Genomic DNA, 17,473 nt, shown 5'->3' with positions numbered 1-17,473 from the left:
AGAAGGACACTTCATAATATTCAAGGGAAGGCTCCACCAAGAAGACATAAACACTGTAAACATATACGCACCCAAACATAGAGGGTTCACATATGCAAGGAAAATCTTGGAGGACTTCACAAAAGATACAGAAGGCAACACACATATACTAGGGGATTTTAACACTCCACTGTCAAAAAAGGAGAGACCTTCCAAATAAAATATCAACCAGGATATTGAGGCATTAAACAAAGCCCTAGATAAAATGGACTTAACTGGGATATATAGAACCTCTCCCCCAAAGAAGCAAGATACACATTGTTTTCAAATGCACATGAACACTCTCAAAGATAGACCACATGATAGGACACAAACCGAGGCTCAAGAAATGCAAGAAAATCGAAATCATATCAAGCACTTTCTGGGACCACAAGGGCCTGAAACTAGAAACTAGCCTCAAGGGGAAAAAAACAACAACTCAAACATGCTCAAAGGAATGGAGATGGAATAGCACGCTATTAAGTAGTGAATGGGTAAATAATGAGATCTAGGAAGAAATCAAAAAGTGTCTGGAAACAAATGAAAATGAACTCACAATGGTCCAAAACTTACAGGACACAGCAAAGACAGTCCTGAAAGGGAAGTGCATAGTGATACAGGCCTACCTGAGAAAAGAAAAAAGAAACATTTAAAATAAACAACCTAACCCTACAACTGCAAGGACCAGAGGAATAACAACAGGTGCAGCCCAGAAAAAGTAGAGGGAAGGAAATAACCAAAGTCAAGGCATAATTAAATGTCATAGAGACTAAAAGAACAATTCTTAGGGCCAATAAATCCAGGAGCTGGTTCTTTGAACAGATCAACAAAATTGACAAGCCTCCGAGCAGGCTCATTCTGTAAATAAGAGAGATGCCGCAAACAAGCAAACTCAGAAATGAAAGAGTAGAGATGATAACTGATGCCACAGAAACACAAAGGATGGTAAGAAATTACTGCAAATAATTATTTGCCAAGAAACTTGAAAACCTGGGTGAAATGGACAAGTTTCTAGAAAAATACTACCTTCCAAAACTGAATCAGGAACAAGCAGAAAGCCTGAACAGACCAATAACAGCAGATGAAATTGGAGCAGTAATCAAAAAACTCCCAACACACAAAAGCCCTGGACTGGATGGTTTCACAGGAGAATTTTACAAAACATTTAAGGAAGAGCTAACCCCTGTCCTTCACAGATTATTCCACAAAATTCAAGAAGATGGAAGACTCCCAAACTTTTTTTTTTTTTATGAAGCCAGCATAATCCTATTCCCAAAATCTGATAAACACACAACAAAAAAAGGAAACTACAGGCTGATATCACTGATGAACACAGACGCTAAAATCCTCAACAAAATATTGGCAAACTGCATCTGGCAATACATTAAGAAGATTATACCCCATGATCAAGTGGGATTCAACCCAGGGATGCAAGGATGGCACAATATTCGCAACTCAATATGTGTGGTACATCACATAAACAAAAGGAAGGAGAAAAATTACATGATCATATCAATTCATGCACTTGATAAGGTACAGCATGATATTCATGATGAAAACACTGAGTAAAGGGCGCATTCCTCAACATGTTAAAGGCCATATATGAGAGACCTAAGCCAACATCACACTCAGTGGGAGAAAACTAATAGCTCTGCCACTAAGATCAGGAAGGGGACAAGGCTGTTGGCTTTCACAACTTCTTCTTTATTGTTTTATTATGTTTACTTATTATTTTAAATATTTTTATTGTTGCTCAAGCATACTTTTCTCCACAACGTCTATTTAATGTAATATTGGAAGGCCTAACCACAGGTTTCAGGCAAGAAAAATAATAAAAGGAATCCAAGTTGGAAAGGAGTAAGTAAAACCGTCACTGTTTGCAAATGACATAATAGTGTACATAGAAAAATCCTATAGACTCCACCAAAAAACTACACAACCTAACAAGTGAATTTAGCAAAACAGCGGGATACAAAGTCAACATTCAGAAGTTGTAGGCATTTTTGTACACCAACAATGAAATATTAAAAGCAGACATTAGGGGGAAAGGTCCATTTGGTGTAGAAACAAGAAAAATAAAGTGCCTAGGAGTAAACCTCACCAAGGAGGAAAGACACCTGTACTCAGAAAATTATACAACACTGAAGAAAGAAATCAGGGAAGACACAAACAAATGGAAGCATGTACCATGTTCGTGGTCTGGAAGAATTAAGATCATCAAAATGTCCATATTGCCCAAAGGAATTTATAGATTCAATGCATTCCGTATTAAAATACCAAAGACATATTTCACAGGTATAGAGGAAACATTTCAAAAATTTATATGGAACCATAAACAATGGTGAGTAGCCTCAGCAATTTTGAGAAAGAAGGACAAAGTAGGAAGGATCACAACACCTGACATGAAACTATATTAAAAGGCCATGGCAATCAAAACAGAGTGGTACTGGCTTAAGAACAGGCACAGAGATCAGTGGAACAGAGTAGAGGGCCCAGAAGTAAACTCAAATCTCCATGGTCAATTATAATTTGACAAAGGGGGCGGAAGCATAAAATGCAGTAAAAATAGCCTCTTCCACAGATGGTGTTGGGAGATCTAGACAGCCACGTGCAAAAATATGAAACTTGACCACCAATGTACACCACACATAAAGAATAAACTCAAGGTGGAGAAAGACTTAAATATAAGTCACAGCACCATAAAAGTCCTAGAGGAGAACATAGGCAGATGATCTCCTCTGCCAGAGGAGAAAATCTCAGATATTCCACGCAGCAACATTTTTACTGATATGGCCCCTAGAGCAAGGGACATAATGGAAAGGATAAACAAATAGGGCATAATCAAAATAAAAAGCCTCTGCACAGCTAAAGAAAACAGCACTAAAATGCAAACAGAACCAACCATGTGGAAGAATATATTTTCCAATGATACCTCAGACAGGGGTTTGATCTCCAAAACATATAAAGAACACACACGCGTATCCACTCCAGGAAGACAAACCACCCAATTTAAAAATGGGCAAAGGACCTGAATAGATATGTCTCCAAGGAGGGAGTACAGAGGATGCAGAGACCTATGAAAAAATGCTCAGCATCATTAGCCATCAGAAAGATGTGAATTGGAACAACAGTGAGATAACACTTCACACCGGTTAGATTGGCCATCATGAACAAATCAACAAACATCAAGTGCTGGTGAGGCTGTGGAGAAAAGGGAACCCTAGTACACTGTTGGTGGGAATGCAGACTGGTGCAGCCACTGTGGAAAACAGTATGGAATTTCCTCAGAAAAACTGAGGAACTGCCTTTTGACCCAGCAATCCCACTGCTGGGATTATACCCTAAGAGTCAGGAAACACCAATGCCAAAGAACCTAGATTCTTTGGTTCTTTGCTTAGAGCAGCAAAGAACCAAATCTTTGGTCCTAAGTATAATCTATGCTGCTCTGAGCACCCCAGTGTTCAGAGCAGCATAATCTGTAATAGCCAAGTGCTGGAAACAACCTAAGTGCACTTCAATATCAATGTATGGATTTAAAAACTATGATACATTTACACAATGGAATACTTAAAACACAGCAGGAGGAAAGAAGGAGCTTCTACCCTTCACAACAGCATGGATGAATCCAGAGCTCACTATGCTAAGTGAAATAAGCCAGGTGGTAAAAGACAAATACAGATATGATCTCATCTATAAGTGGACCCTAGTGAGCAAAACAAACAGGTAAAATATAACAGGAGACATTGAAATAAAGAATAAACTGACAGTAACCAGAGGGGAAAGGGAAGATGGATAATGGGGGGTGGCAGGGAATAGAGGAGGGATGGTCCAGGAATATATATAGGACACATAGAGGAAGCCAAAAGTTGTAGGACTGAAGGTCAGGTGCGGGGAGGGAAGGGATTGGGGTAGTGGTGGGATGGGGGGAGAAATGGAGACAATTGTACTTAACAAAATAAAAAAATAAAGAAATTAAATAAAAATTATATATTATTATGCAACAACAGTAAATTATTTGTTTGCACAAAGTGAAACTAAAGAGGTATTGTGACCAGAAAGGGATTGGGCCAGAGTGGGTGTACTGCAGTGTGGTCTATACTGTGTGGGGTCTTGACTGCATGTAGGAAAGATTTCACAAGTGGAGTGCAGGTGATTTTAATAGTAGGTTTATTAAAGGTGGGACAGAAAGACAAAGGAAGGACTTAGCGTAGAGGGAGCAATAAGAGAGAGCCTAGGCAGTGCTCTGCTTTGGCTCATTGGAAACATTATAGGAAAAAAGTAACCCAAGCCCAAGCTGCTCTTGGTTCACTGGGAAGTGAAGGTAACAGAGATAGAAGTGAGCCAAGGCAGGGCTACGTTGGTCCAGTGCAAAGTCAGAGAGAAGGGAGCCTTGGAAAGAGGTTAAGTGGGTAAGCCCAGGTCAAGCTGCCAGCTGCCAGCTGCCCACTGCTCTTTTGGTTATAAACCCCCTGGGGACCCTTAGAATTTAGGAGAAAGTACAAAGTTCATCCCCCAGAAGGTGCATGTGTGTGATCTAGAATGAGCCCACACCAGGTCTTTGTCTTGAAGGGTTTTATTATCTTTCATTTGCAGGTAAGAATCTTAGGGGAGGGTTTCAGCAGAATATTTGTCAGCTTTCCAGTGCATTTTATATATGTTGATGCATCAAAATGAGCACACAGGGATGTTTGGAGATTATGAGAATTACTCTCTGGTTGGTTTTACTGCTTGACTTTTCTCTTGGGTCTGTCTGGCTCTAATGGGGTTTTCGTTACTTGTTCCCCTGTCTTCATCTGGCCTTAGGTTCAGCTGGCAAAAATGGCATTAATTGGGTCTCTGTTCTCTATTTCCCAGACCAAGGTGATTTAAGCTGTTTAAGAGAGGACAGGTATAAAACATAGAGCACTCAAGCACCGTTGGCTGGGGAAGATACGTCTTGCAATTTACTAGCTGGCTGTAAGTTACTTAACTAGTTAGTGCATGTTTAATTTTCTCATCTCAGTTTCCACATTCCACTTGCCCAGGAACTTTCCTACCTTCTTACTACCCTGTGACAGAATTGAATACAAATGCAGGTTATCAAACGTTTGGTTTTTAGTATTCAAAAACTTGATTGTGGTGTTTAATTTTAAGTAATCAAAAACCTAATCAGATTTTCTGCAGGGAGAATGCTGCTGAGAAAGCATTGTTGAAGTCTCCTCTCCTGCAGTCATCATGTCTAAGCCACAGTCTCCCAAAGAACCAGAATAGCTGGTTCTTGGCTGTGAAAGCTCTTTATCAGAGGTTTGACCTTTGAAACAACAGTGAGAGTCTGAGGAGCCATTCTGAGCAATGGGGAACACTCACAGACTGTGTGGTGATGAGAGATCCAAACACCAAGTGCTCCAGAGGCTTTGGGTTTGTCACCTATGCCACTGTGGAGGAGGTGGGTGCAGCCATGAATGCAAGGCCACACTAGGTGGGTGGAAGAGTTATGGAACCAAAGAGGGCTGTCTGAAGAGAAGATTTCTCAAAGACTGAGTGCCCACTTAACTGCAAAAAAGATTTTTTGTCGTTGGCGTTAAAGAAGACACTGACGGGCATCACATAAAACATTATTTTGACCAGTAGAGGAAAATTGCAGTGATTGAAATCATGACTGACCAAGCCAGTGGCAAAAAAGAGAAGCTTTGCTTTTGTAACCTTTGATGACCATGGCTCTGTAGACGAGGTTCTCATTCAGAAATACCATACTGTGAATGGTCACAACTGCAAAGTAAGGAAAGCCCTATCTAAGCAAGAGGTGGCTAGTGCTTCATCCAGCCAGAGAGGTTGAAGGGGTTCTGGAAACTTTGGAGGTGGTTGTGGAGGTGGTTTGGATGGGAATGACAGCTTTGGTCATGCAGGAGACTTCAGTGGTCAAGGCGGCTTTGGTGGTAGCTGTGGTGGTTATGGTGACATTGGGTATGGCCATAATGGATTTGGCAATTAATCAATCTTCAAGCTTTGGACACATGAAAGGGAGAAACTTTGGAGGTCGAAGCTCTGGCCCCTGTGGCAGTGGAGGCCAATACTTTGCCACACCATGAAACCAAGGTGGTTGTGGTGGTTCCAGCAGCCACAGTGCCTATGGAAGAGGCAGAAGGTTTTAATTTCTGCCAGGACACAAAACTTAGCAGGCGAGAAGAGCCAGCAAAGTGACAGGGAAGTTAGAGGTTTCAACAGGTTTGTGAACTCGGCCAAGCCCAATTGTGGCAGGGCCTCCTTGCTACAAAGGAGACATGTTTTAGACAGTGTGCACATGTATGGGCAAAAAAAGTTGAGGAATGTACTTGCAACTAATTGTAAAACAGGTTATTTTAGTTTCTGTCCTGTGGGAAGTGTACAGCATTCCAACAAGAGGTTTTTAATGTAGTTTTGAGGGGGGTTTGAACCCACGTTGTTGGTTACTAAATGTAATAGTCCAATCATGATGCTGAATAAGTGTGTCTTAAAAAAACGAATCAGAAAAACAGAAAACTATTTTAACATAAGAGGTAGACTCTCTGCTTTTGTAGGTAAAGATAATACAAATTCTGGAATAGAGTAAATAAAAATATTTTTGTTATTTTAACAGAATAAAAATGAATAAACTCTTATTCTGCAGTATCTGAAACAGAACTGAGGCCTGGATGAAACCTTTAGTTTGACTGAAACTCTCTCTTCTCTCTCTCTGTGGTCAACAGACCTGAGGATTTACTCTTAGGATTATTTGTTGCCAAACAGAACCTCATGGCTGTGAGGGCTTAATGATTATGGTAGCAGCTGTTCAAGAGAGAAGGATGCAGATGAGGCAGGGTACTGAGTGAGGCCAGTTTGAACCAAAAGGGGGATGGGGGGAGCAGAAAATATCATAATAGGACAAAAGCCCCCTCTTCAGGCCCTCTTTCCCAGAGCTAGCTGGACCCCATATACCATGACTGACGCTAATTATTTCATGAACCTTTATCCTCAGGACTAGAAATTTACTAGAAGTGCCCTGAAGGCACAGAGGCTCCAGGAACTTACCAAACAGGACATACCAGACCACAAGGACCCAAGCCCAGACCCTGCACCTGAAGATAACATGGAAACAAGTTGCAGCCCAACTCCAGCTTCCTGCTCTACAACCACACCACTACCCCATAAAGGACATTCTCTATTTCTCCCTCTCCTCCAGCCCCCTGTAATTTGACTAGGAGAGCAGTGGGCAGCAGACACTCAACCCAGGCTTATTCAATAACCCTGTCTCTGTGAGATTTGAAGAGATGGTTCTAATCTTTCCTCATCTCTCCAGACTCTGTGGACAGCCTCCTCCTTACCCTTCCTTCTTCATGGCCTGCAATCTGTAAGTCTCTCTGAATCTCAGGATAAAAACATCCTATCAAAAATGATAGCTTATCCACTGTCATTGTCATTGTCAATAAACCCTGGTATTGTCTCTATCACTTTCCCAGGGTCTTTGGTGGGAGGGATGCCTCCAACCCTCTCCCTGCTGGGTTTGGCCTGCTCTCAGGGTCCAGAGACACCCAGCTCTGAGGCAGGACCTCATGTTTGGCCTGCCCTCAGGCTCAAGGACACTCAGCTCTGGCCACAAAATGATTCCCTAGATCATTTGAGTTGGTGACACCTTTCTCAAACCTCCCTGCCCCCACCCCTTGTTTATTGTCATCTCTGAGATATCATTTCCTTTTCTTAATTGTAGTTCCCACCATGGTCAATGCTCAGTCGACCCGCCTAAGGACTCCCCATTGAGATGTCTGCTTAAGAACTTGAAGGCTCTGGGACTTATAGGCCTCAAGCACAAGGGTTTGATTTTCTACTTCATCATGGCCCCGCCTCAATACAAACTTGGTGACCAGGAGGTCTGGCCCATGGGTGTATCTCTTAACTATAATACTTGCCTCTTACTTGACCTACACTGTCACTGTCTCAATCCAGTACCTAGGTTTAGATCTCAAGAGGAGATAAAATTTTACCCTTCAGTGGGGGCTCCAGGGATTCTAGGCCTTTTTCTCCTAACTATGTCCTTTTGTTCAAATTTGCCTCACAAGATTTTCCCCCTCCTTTCTCTGACCAATCCTGGGAAAAATTGAGCTGCTCAATCCTGGGGAAAAATTGGGCCTGCCTCTCAATGTAGAGGGGCAAAAAGTGACATTTTAAACTCAAGCTGCTTTTCCTCTTCTTTGCCTGACTCTTTAACACCCCTTCCATCTCTTCTCCCTACTTGTCCAACTCTGCACCTCTCTTGTTGCCTGCCTGCTACACCCCTTTCACATTGGGTTTCTCCCCACCATTTCTCTTCCCAGCAGCCCTGCCCCACAGAGGCTCTTCCCCACTGCTTGGTTCCTTGGACTGAAGCCAGACTTTCTTTTTTCCACTGCTCATTCACAGTCCTTGAAGCTTTCATTCAGCCTCCATGAGTCTTCTTGCTTGGTGTTTAGGACCTCCCATCCCCTCTCTCAGTCTTCTCAAAAGTTGTCAAAAGCAAATGGGGAAAATTCTGTGCTTTCTCTACAAAAATTAGTAATTCCAATTATGTGCATGGCCTTTATGTGTTCATTTTTCAGGAGTGCGCTCTTTATTTCATATGTGTTTGCCTATGTATTACATGTAGCATGGCTCCTGCCTCCGGATGCCACAACTAGGGTATAATATTTTATTGGTCTAAAGAAATTAAATGCTGAGGTCTGCCAAGAAGGAGGCATAGGTGGAAACACTGTGCCTTCTCACACAACCAAGTTTAAAGACAACGAAGTTCTAGTAACAAAAAATGCAGCCAGCACACAGAAAATTGAACTATACAAAAGTCCGACAACAACAAACTGTTCAGCCAGACCGGTAAGAGGGGAGGAGCCAGCAGCAGAGCTGGGTTGGGCAAAAAAGATTCCCCGACCCAGGTGCGCAGGCAGCTGTGGGCAGATCCCAGGGGTGGGGTAGCAATGGACGAACCCAGTGAGGGTGCAAGGCAGCAGGCTGACTGCAGTCACACATTGGCTCACAGATAAACTGGTGAAGGATCCAGCAGTGAGACAAACCACTCAGAGCACCTGCTTCCCAGGCACCAGCAGTGGGAAGAAGCAGAGGGGACTGCTATTGCCCCTCTTTGACCCCGCCCCCCACATACAGTGTCCCAACCCAGCGACCTAGGTGTCCCCGCCCTGGTGAACACCTAAGGCTCCCTTCCTCATATGTAACAGGCACAAACAGACCAAAACATGGCTCAAGAAGAACTCAAAGCCCCAGAGCCAGTAACTTTAAGGGACCAAGAAATAGCCAAACTTTCAGATGCACAGTTCAAAACACTGGTGATCAAGATACTCACGGACATGGTTGATTTTAGTCAGAAATTAGAGGAACAAATGAAGGCTAAACTAATTGAAATGAAGGGAAATGCACAGGAAAACAATAGTAATGGAAAGGAGACTGGGACTCAAATCAAGGGAGAAGACCAGAAAGAAGGAAAAAATGACCAAACAGGAAAGAATGAAGAAACAAGAATTCAAAAAAATGAGGAGAGGCTTAGGAACCTCCAGGACATCTTTAAACATTCCAACATTCGAATTATAGGGGAACCAGAAGGGGAAGAGGAACAGTCACAAGTGGAAACCTTATTTGCACAAATAATAAAAGAGAACTTCCCCGTTCTGGAAAAGGAAATAGACTTCCAGGAAATCCAGGAAGCTCAGAGAGTACCAAAGAAGTTGGACCCACGAAGGAACACACCAAGGCACATCATCATTATATTAGCCAAGATGAAAATGAAGGAGAGAATCCTAGAAGCAGCAAGAGATAAGGGGACAGTCACCTACAAAGGAGTTCCCATCAGACTGTCAGCTGATTTCTCAAAAGAGACCTTACAGGCAATAAGGGGCTGGAAAGAAGTATTCCAAGTCATGAAATCCAAAGACCCACAACCAAGATTGCTCTATCCAGCAAAGCTTTCATTTAGAATGGAAGGGCAGATAAAGTGCTTCTCAGATGAGATCAAATTCAAGGAGTTCATAATCACCAAGCCCTTATTATATGAAATGTTAAAGGGGCTTAGCTAAGAAAAAGAAGATAAAAAATATGAACAGTGAAAGGACAGAAAACTCACAGTTATTAACAACCACACCTAAAACAAAGGCAAACTAAGAGGACAGCTAGATCAGGAGCAGAACCATAGAAATGAAGATCACATGGAGGGTTAGCTACAGAGGAGTGGGAAAAGGAGAAGGGGAGAGAAGGTACAGAAAATAAGTAGCATGGACGGTAGGTAGAAAATAGATGGGGGAGGGCTAGAATAGTATGGGAAATATAGAATCTAAAGAATTTGAGACATGTGGTCATAATCTAAAGGGGGGAATGGTGGGGGAGGGGGTATACAGGGTAGAGGGGAATGAAGGGGGAGAAATAGAACAATTGTAATGGCATAATCAATAAAATATATTTAAAAGGAAATTAAATACTAATAACATACATTAGGCATGATTCTGCGGCTTGTGCAAGTTATTTGATATTAAAACATTTTTACGTGCATATTGTGTGTGTGTGTGTGTGTGTGTGTGTGTGTGTGTGTGTGTGAAATTTGTTTAACAACAAGGTTAAGTTATAATCTTTTGGTTATTGGTTAATCTATTGTTAACAATTTCCCCAAAGTTTAAGCTTTAAAAACTGAGAAATGACTTTGAGTTATTCCAATGGTTTCCTAGAACACCTCAAGGTTGGTTTTCTCTCCTCACAAAAAAAAGAAGCTTTAAACTAGTTAGGCCTATTTCATATGCTCAAAATGACAGGGGAAACTTTTCCAAACAGATTGATAACTATAGTTTATTTATATACATGTATTTTTATCCAAATAGAGGCTGTAGAAGTTTCAACCTGTTCTAGAAAGAAACTCGGAAAAACTTAAAGCCAAGTTCGAACAGGAAGCTCTCAGAGGTAGCAAGTGTCCTGTCAGTGACCCTGGATAAGCCAAGAGTGGTACTCTGGGTGGGGACATCAAGCAGTGGTACTCTGGGTGTTTGCAACTCACACATTGGGAACTTGTAAATTGTTTTCAGTGCTGGGTGCACACCTCCAAAATGTCCTTACAGCATTGTCAAGCCTTGCGTAGTCTTTGGTCTTCACATATATTGAAATTGTGTATTGAATCTAAAACTATGGGCTGTATATTGTTGTTTTATGTCATTTCATAGTAATTGTTACTTTCCATGAACGTGTTGGCTTGGAAATGTTACACCTTACAAGAGGTAAAGTTATTAATCAATTGTGTTATAATTGATTCTATAACCATGTCATTTTGAACTTTATCATTTATAGACAGTCATGGTTTTACTCTAATGCATTTGCAAGTGTATCTTTTCAAAGTTTCATGAAAAGAACTCTGGCTCACTTTAAATTACAGGTATCTAAGCAGGCCATATCTTTGAAGTAAATGAGGGTTCCTGGAAACCTAATAAATAACTGAATTAATGGAAATATAGGCAACTAATCAAAACAAAGAAAAATTAATTAAAATATTGGTAATTTTAAGTTTATTTGTGTTCCAGATATAAGGAAATTCCACCACCCCCCAGATCAATTTTTAAAGCATCCCCTCATAAGCAATGTTGAAGCATTTCTATTCCCCCCCTACCTAATCCCTCCAGAGTTTGGCAACACTTAATGAATACTATTTTCATGGCAATATATTTGTTTGCTTAAAACCAGTAAGAGTTTGTTTGGTTAAACCAAGCTGTTCTTGTCACAATAGCATCAGTTTGCAAGTGTGGTTTTATTAACCAAGTCTTTGTCTGCAATGTCATATCGAAAGAGTCATGCCTGGACTGTGGGTGTCACCAGAAAGCCTTAAGGAATTAAGATTGACTTTTGAAGCCAGTAAGATCCCCTTGGAGAAGTGGCTCGCCCACCATGCTTCATCACGTGGTTCCTGGGGTCCTTCCAGGTAAGGAACAAAGTTTACTTTCCTGAGAGATGGCAAGGAAGGAACCTCAAGACATTTTGGGGACCTCGAAACTTAAGGAATCCAGCCAAACTTATAGGCATTTTAGGCAAAGCCAGATGGCAACTGTGTGGATTTCTCTCTGTGCCCTGAAGGGCTGACTAAAGCTCAATGTGATGGTTCCTTGTGAAATTTCAGCAAAGCAGATTTGGAAGAGCCTGTATGATCAATTGCTATTCTTGTTGTCTTCATGTAAACACTCAGGCCAAGTTGAAATGGGACTTAATATGCGTTCTCTTTGATAAAATGAGGGTGTTTTAGGGCGAGAAATAGTATTTCAATGGGAATCACTATATCCAATGGTTACCCACAAACTGAATTGAATCCTAACTTTTCTAGTTGTCTTCCAAGCTAATGTTTCATTGTTTCTTTCATCCCTTGACTTAGAACTATTGAGAGCTACTGATGCACTGTCAGTCATACAGAATTTGCTTACTACTCGGCCTTTCCCTTTTGGGGACTTTAAGAGCAATATCTAGTCCTGGTTTTTCCTGATTAACTCCCTTACTAGAACCTATAGCAGCACATTTTATTCACTATTTTGGGCCACCTCTCCTCTAATATCTCATATCCTTCATTCAACAGTTCTGGGATATTCCCTCCACAAATGGCCTCCAGCCACAACTCCTGACTTTTGGGCTGTGCAGTTCCACTCTCTCCCTGTTAATGACCCATACCTGGATCCAAATGCAAGGACAACTTGACCTCCATAAACCCCCTGCAGCAGTTTTAGAAGGAGAGATCTTTGTCCCTACTGCCCATGATGAGAATGGGTCCAGGTCATTAGGAATAAATCCATCTCAAAAACCACAGGGGACAATAATAGGACAAAAAACCCCTTTTTAAGCCCTCTTTCCCAGAGCTAGCTGGCTCAGGACTAGAAAATTACTGGAAGTGCCCTGAAGATGCAGAGGCTCCAGGAACTTATGGCAGGACATACCAGACCAAAACCGGACCACCGGACCACCTCCTGCACCCAAAGATAACGTCGAAACAAGTTGAAGCCCAGCTCCAACACCCTGCCCTAAAACCCTGCCATTACCCAATAGAAGCCCAAATACCTAACGCCCCTGGGGGCTGGTGCCTGTGGAGACAGACGCCTAGCCCTCCCCCTCCCTCGGGAAAGTAAAAATAAAACCTTTACACTTTGCACTTTCTTCTCTATGTGAATGCTTTCACAGCTCTAACATGTCATACTGAAGTAATAATGTTCCTGAGCCATATTAAAGTGTCAACGCATGTTTGTTACTGTAAGAAAAGGAAATGGCAGTACAGAAAATGTTTCTCTGTCCATTGCAGTTAATTGAAACTATTTATCCACTAGGGAAATGGGTTTGAAATTGGCAAATTGCATTTTATAAATACCACAACATGACCGTGTTCAATTATTTAGGTGCTTGAAATATTTTGGTGACTTTATAGAACAGCTAATTGAAATAACACTGGGGAAGACAAATACAGGGAGAGGTTAAGTCCCTCTCTATTCTTTTAAAAGGTAGCTCTTTTTTTTTTTTCTTTTGCTCAAATCCTCCACTCCCCCACTGTTGGGAACTGCCCTGCCTGGTTTCAGAAGCTGTAACATCCCAAGGCTAAGGCTGAGTAAGAGACCTTGGGACCCTGAGCCACTAAGGAGACAAAGCTTATCTCCCTTGCAGGTGTACCACCTCTGCCCTCTTTTACTTCACACTGCTTGGCCCCCAGCGGATGACCTGTTAGCCAACAACGGGTAAGATCCTGATAGCAGGAATGACCTAAGACAGGCACTGTCACAAAGCAGCCCACAGGGGGAAGGACTTGGCAGGGGGGCTATAGAAAAAGGGGGTGATGGATCCTTGCCCCTGGGCTTTGACATAGCCTGAGTCCTCATTCTGTCTGCGAGAAGTCTCCTCATCTCTTGGCTGCATTACTTCCGCTGCCTGACTTAAGCCTGAAATAATGCTGGAGGTGGGTGCAGCCCCGTGCTGGAAAGGGCAGGTTCCCTGGTGATCAGGCCTAAGGAAGAATGGATAAAATCCTGTGAAAACCTTCTTTGCTAAGAATGTCCTCAATTTTCTGCTAAGGGTCTGAATAGGAAATGAGTTTGTTTCCCAAAGTTTTGTAGCCCTTTAGCTACAGAGCCTGACTCAGAATAGGCCCTTGGAGTTCTTCGTATGCTATCTATTGTTTGATCCTTACTGCCTGATGATGACTGATGAGCTTTACCTGGATTCCTGTGCAAAATGAACCCACTAAAAGCCCAATGAGGAAAAGGATTTTGGCCCTCCTCCTCTGAGAGATTGGCCACCTTTCCTCCCCAAGCAGATCATGTCTTGGTAGACTTATTCTCATCTGTGCAGGATGGGAGTGGGAGTGGGGGTGGGGGAAGGCTCTGGGGGCAGAGCCCCCTCACACCCCACCCCATCCATCCTCCATCCTCCCCTGTCAGCCTGCCCTCTATGAGTCTGTGTCTATGAGTCTATTCTGTCAACTTACTGTGTTTATTAGATTTCACATATGAGTGAAATCATATGGTACTCTGGCTGGTTCATTATAATATTCTCCAGGCCCAACCAAGCTGTTGCAAGAGGTAAGATTTTTTTTTCTTTTTTTTTATGGCTGAGTTGTATTCTATTGTGTGAATGTACCACAGTCATGGACATGGAAAACAGCATGGCAATTGTTGTTGCAACAACATGCATGGCAACAACAGCATGGCAATTGTTGTTGCAAGGGAGATAAGCTTTGTCTCCTTAGTGGCTCAGGGTCCCAAGGTCTCTTACTCAGCCTTAGCCTTGGGATGTTACAGCTTCTGAAACCAGGCAGGGCAGTTCCCAACAGTGGGGGAGTGGAGGATTTGAGCAAAAGAAAAAAAAAAAGAGTGAGATGCAGGTGGTTGAGGGCAAGTGGAGGGGGCATAAGGGAAGAAAATAGTAATGGGGAGAGGCCTCACTTGTGATGGTGAGGTGAGCACACAATAAGGTATACAGATGATGTGTTATATAGAATTGTGCACATAAAACCTGTGTAATTCTGTTAACCAATAAATTCAATAAAAGAGAAAGAAAGAAAGAAAGAAAGAAAGAAAGAAAGAAAGAAAGAAAGAAAGAAAGAAAGAAAGAAAGAAAGAAGGAAGGAAGGAAGGAAAGAAAGAAAGAAAGAAAGAAAGAAAGAAAGAAAGAAAGAAAGAAAGAAAGAAAGAAAGAGAAAGAAAGAGAGAAAGAAAGAGAGAAAACCTCTACAAGTGGGGTATATGAGCATATGTAAAAAATGCTGCCTTTTTTATTAACTTCAGAGTTTGTCATTTTTCTCTTGAGGCCCCTTATTCTTTGTTGTCTGACGGTGAGCAAGGACATTTCAAGTGCATGCAGAAAGTTAAGGGAATAAGTAATTTCTAAGGTCCCTTAAGTATTAAAGGAAATCTTATATTTATGACACCATTTACATGAGGTTGCCCACTTTTACGCTCCACCAAGGCAAAATAAAACCTGTCTGTTTTCAAAATGACCCCAAGAGAAGAACAATTTGATTACTGCCTTACTAATTAAGAAAATTGGAAACTTTTCTGAATCTTCTTTATTTTCCTTGTGGACCAAGAATAAATGTGGTTCTTGACATAATATAGATTCTGTGTATATTTACGTGTTTGTTTTAAGAAAAATGAGCTTTATCTTGCCATAAAGAGGGAAAGCATTGTTGCACACTTGAAAACAATTTTTATTGACACTAAGAGAATTTAAATTAGACCCACTATCTTAGCATGCAACACTAACACAAAAGATGGTCATTTCTACCCTGGCTGGTTCAGCTCACAGAATTGAGTCCTGGCCTGTGAATCAAAGAGTGGCCTGTTCGATTCCCAGCCAGGACACATGCCTGGGTTGTGGGCCAGGTCCCTGATTGTGGACATGAGAGAGGCAACTGAAACCAGGAAAGACACCAGCATTCAGGGTGCCTGTCACTATCAAACCCAGTAAGCCATGACTGGGATTGAACCTTTATGGGCACTTTATTCAGGTGGCCAGCAATCTAGAAGATGGCAGGTTTGAACCCTGACATACCATCTTGTCTTCTCTTTCCAGGCCAGACTTTTTATAGCAGGGAATAAACAAGGTGCAGTGAAGGCTTTGAGATTCAGAAGCTGTAACATTCCTGTCCTGGGCCCTTAGCTGTTCCCAGAGGCAGGCAGTCATCTGTCTCTCCCTAGAACACAAAGGTCCAGATGCCTCCAACTTGTCCCGAGGCAGTGATCTTTAGCAGGGCCCCAGGAGGTCAACTGTTTTCCCAGGAGCCAGAATAGGACTTCTCTGTAGTTTCTGAAGCAAAAGCTTTAACATACACACTACTTGCTACACTTTGTAACTTTTTAACTTGAGCTAAAACTTTACAAGTCTTGAGTCCCCTATCATTCCCTACTGTTAGTATTAAACCTTCTCATTTCTTGGTTAATACTAACCAAGAGAAGGTTAGTATTAAACCTTCTCTTCATCTTCTGCAGTCAGAACTTAGCATTGAACTGCCTGGTGGGGTGGGGGTGGTGGGTGGTGAGAAATATACCTAATTGCAGACCCACATATAAGGAGGCACATTGTGTGCAACAACAAGCTATGGTGCTGAAGATAATGACAAGGATAAAAACAATAAATGTCTCTCGAAGACCAGGTATACCAGGCAGCTAGGAGGTTAGTTTAGGCAAGTCAGTACTGAAGAATCCCTTTCTCTGTTTTACATTGGACACTACATCATTTACTTGCTTTATTTTTTGTTCTATGAGCTGTGAACTATCAGTTAAGTTAAAACAGAAGAGTCCTTTAAATTCTTCACATCCATGACTATGCCTTACAAGGAGGTAGTCTATAGCTGCACACTTACCTTACCTAGTATTGCTTCTGACTTGTCCTAGTTCTTGACTAATGGCACTGCTAGCTTGCGAGGTGGCATTCAATGCTTTTACCATAGCACAGGCTAATCAGCTTATTTCTACATTCAAATAAGTTACCGTGGTTGGTGTTACAAATACAGTTAAAGACACATATTCGGCAGGGCTAAAAAGGTGTAAGTCACTGCACAATCGGGTGTAAAAGAGAGATCCCATCAAACCCAGGTCAGGCAGGGTTTCTGAGGCATAAGCACTGTCGCTCTTCCCAGAGAGCACGGTCCCCCAGGGCTGTTTGCTGGAACATAGGAATAGACAGTCATTCCACATATCAGAAACCATCCTGTGAGCAGTTTAACATGAGCATAAGCATAAAATATGTCAGTGGTGGTGGTGGTGGTGGTGGTGGTGGTGGTGTTGCAATTCATCTTCATACCTGCTGAGAGCACAAGATGGTTTTAGTACAATTGAAAAAAAAAAATGCACACTCTCTGCTTATCTGGGGTTACATTAGTGACCTTCAAGAAAAAAACATTTCCCTGTTTTTTTAATAGTCACCACTGGTCTCCAATTATAAATATCAGAGTAGGTCATTTTCTTTTCAATATGCTCAAACACAG

The 17,473-nt window shown here is 41.9% G+C and overlaps 1 pseudogene; it reads left to right on the top strand.

Moving 5' to 3' along the window:
• Positions 1–5,232: 5,232 nt before the first annotated feature.
• Positions 5,233–6,149, top strand: LOC128627134 (heterogeneous nuclear ribonucleoprotein A1-like; annotated as a pseudogene).
• The last annotated feature ends 11,324 nt before the right edge of the window (positions 6,150–17,473 follow it).

This window comes from Artibeus jamaicensis, unplaced genomic scaffold, assembly GCF_021234435.1.
Source record: "Artibeus jamaicensis isolate MK-2021 breed Jamaican fruit bat unplaced genomic scaffold, CSHL_Jam_final contig_3212, whole genome shotgun sequence".
Lineage (NCBI taxonomy): Eukaryota > Metazoa > Chordata > Mammalia > Chiroptera > Phyllostomidae > Artibeus > Artibeus jamaicensis.
Note: the sequence above shows the minus strand (reverse complement) of the source record. Positions and strands in the feature narration are given on the sequence as shown.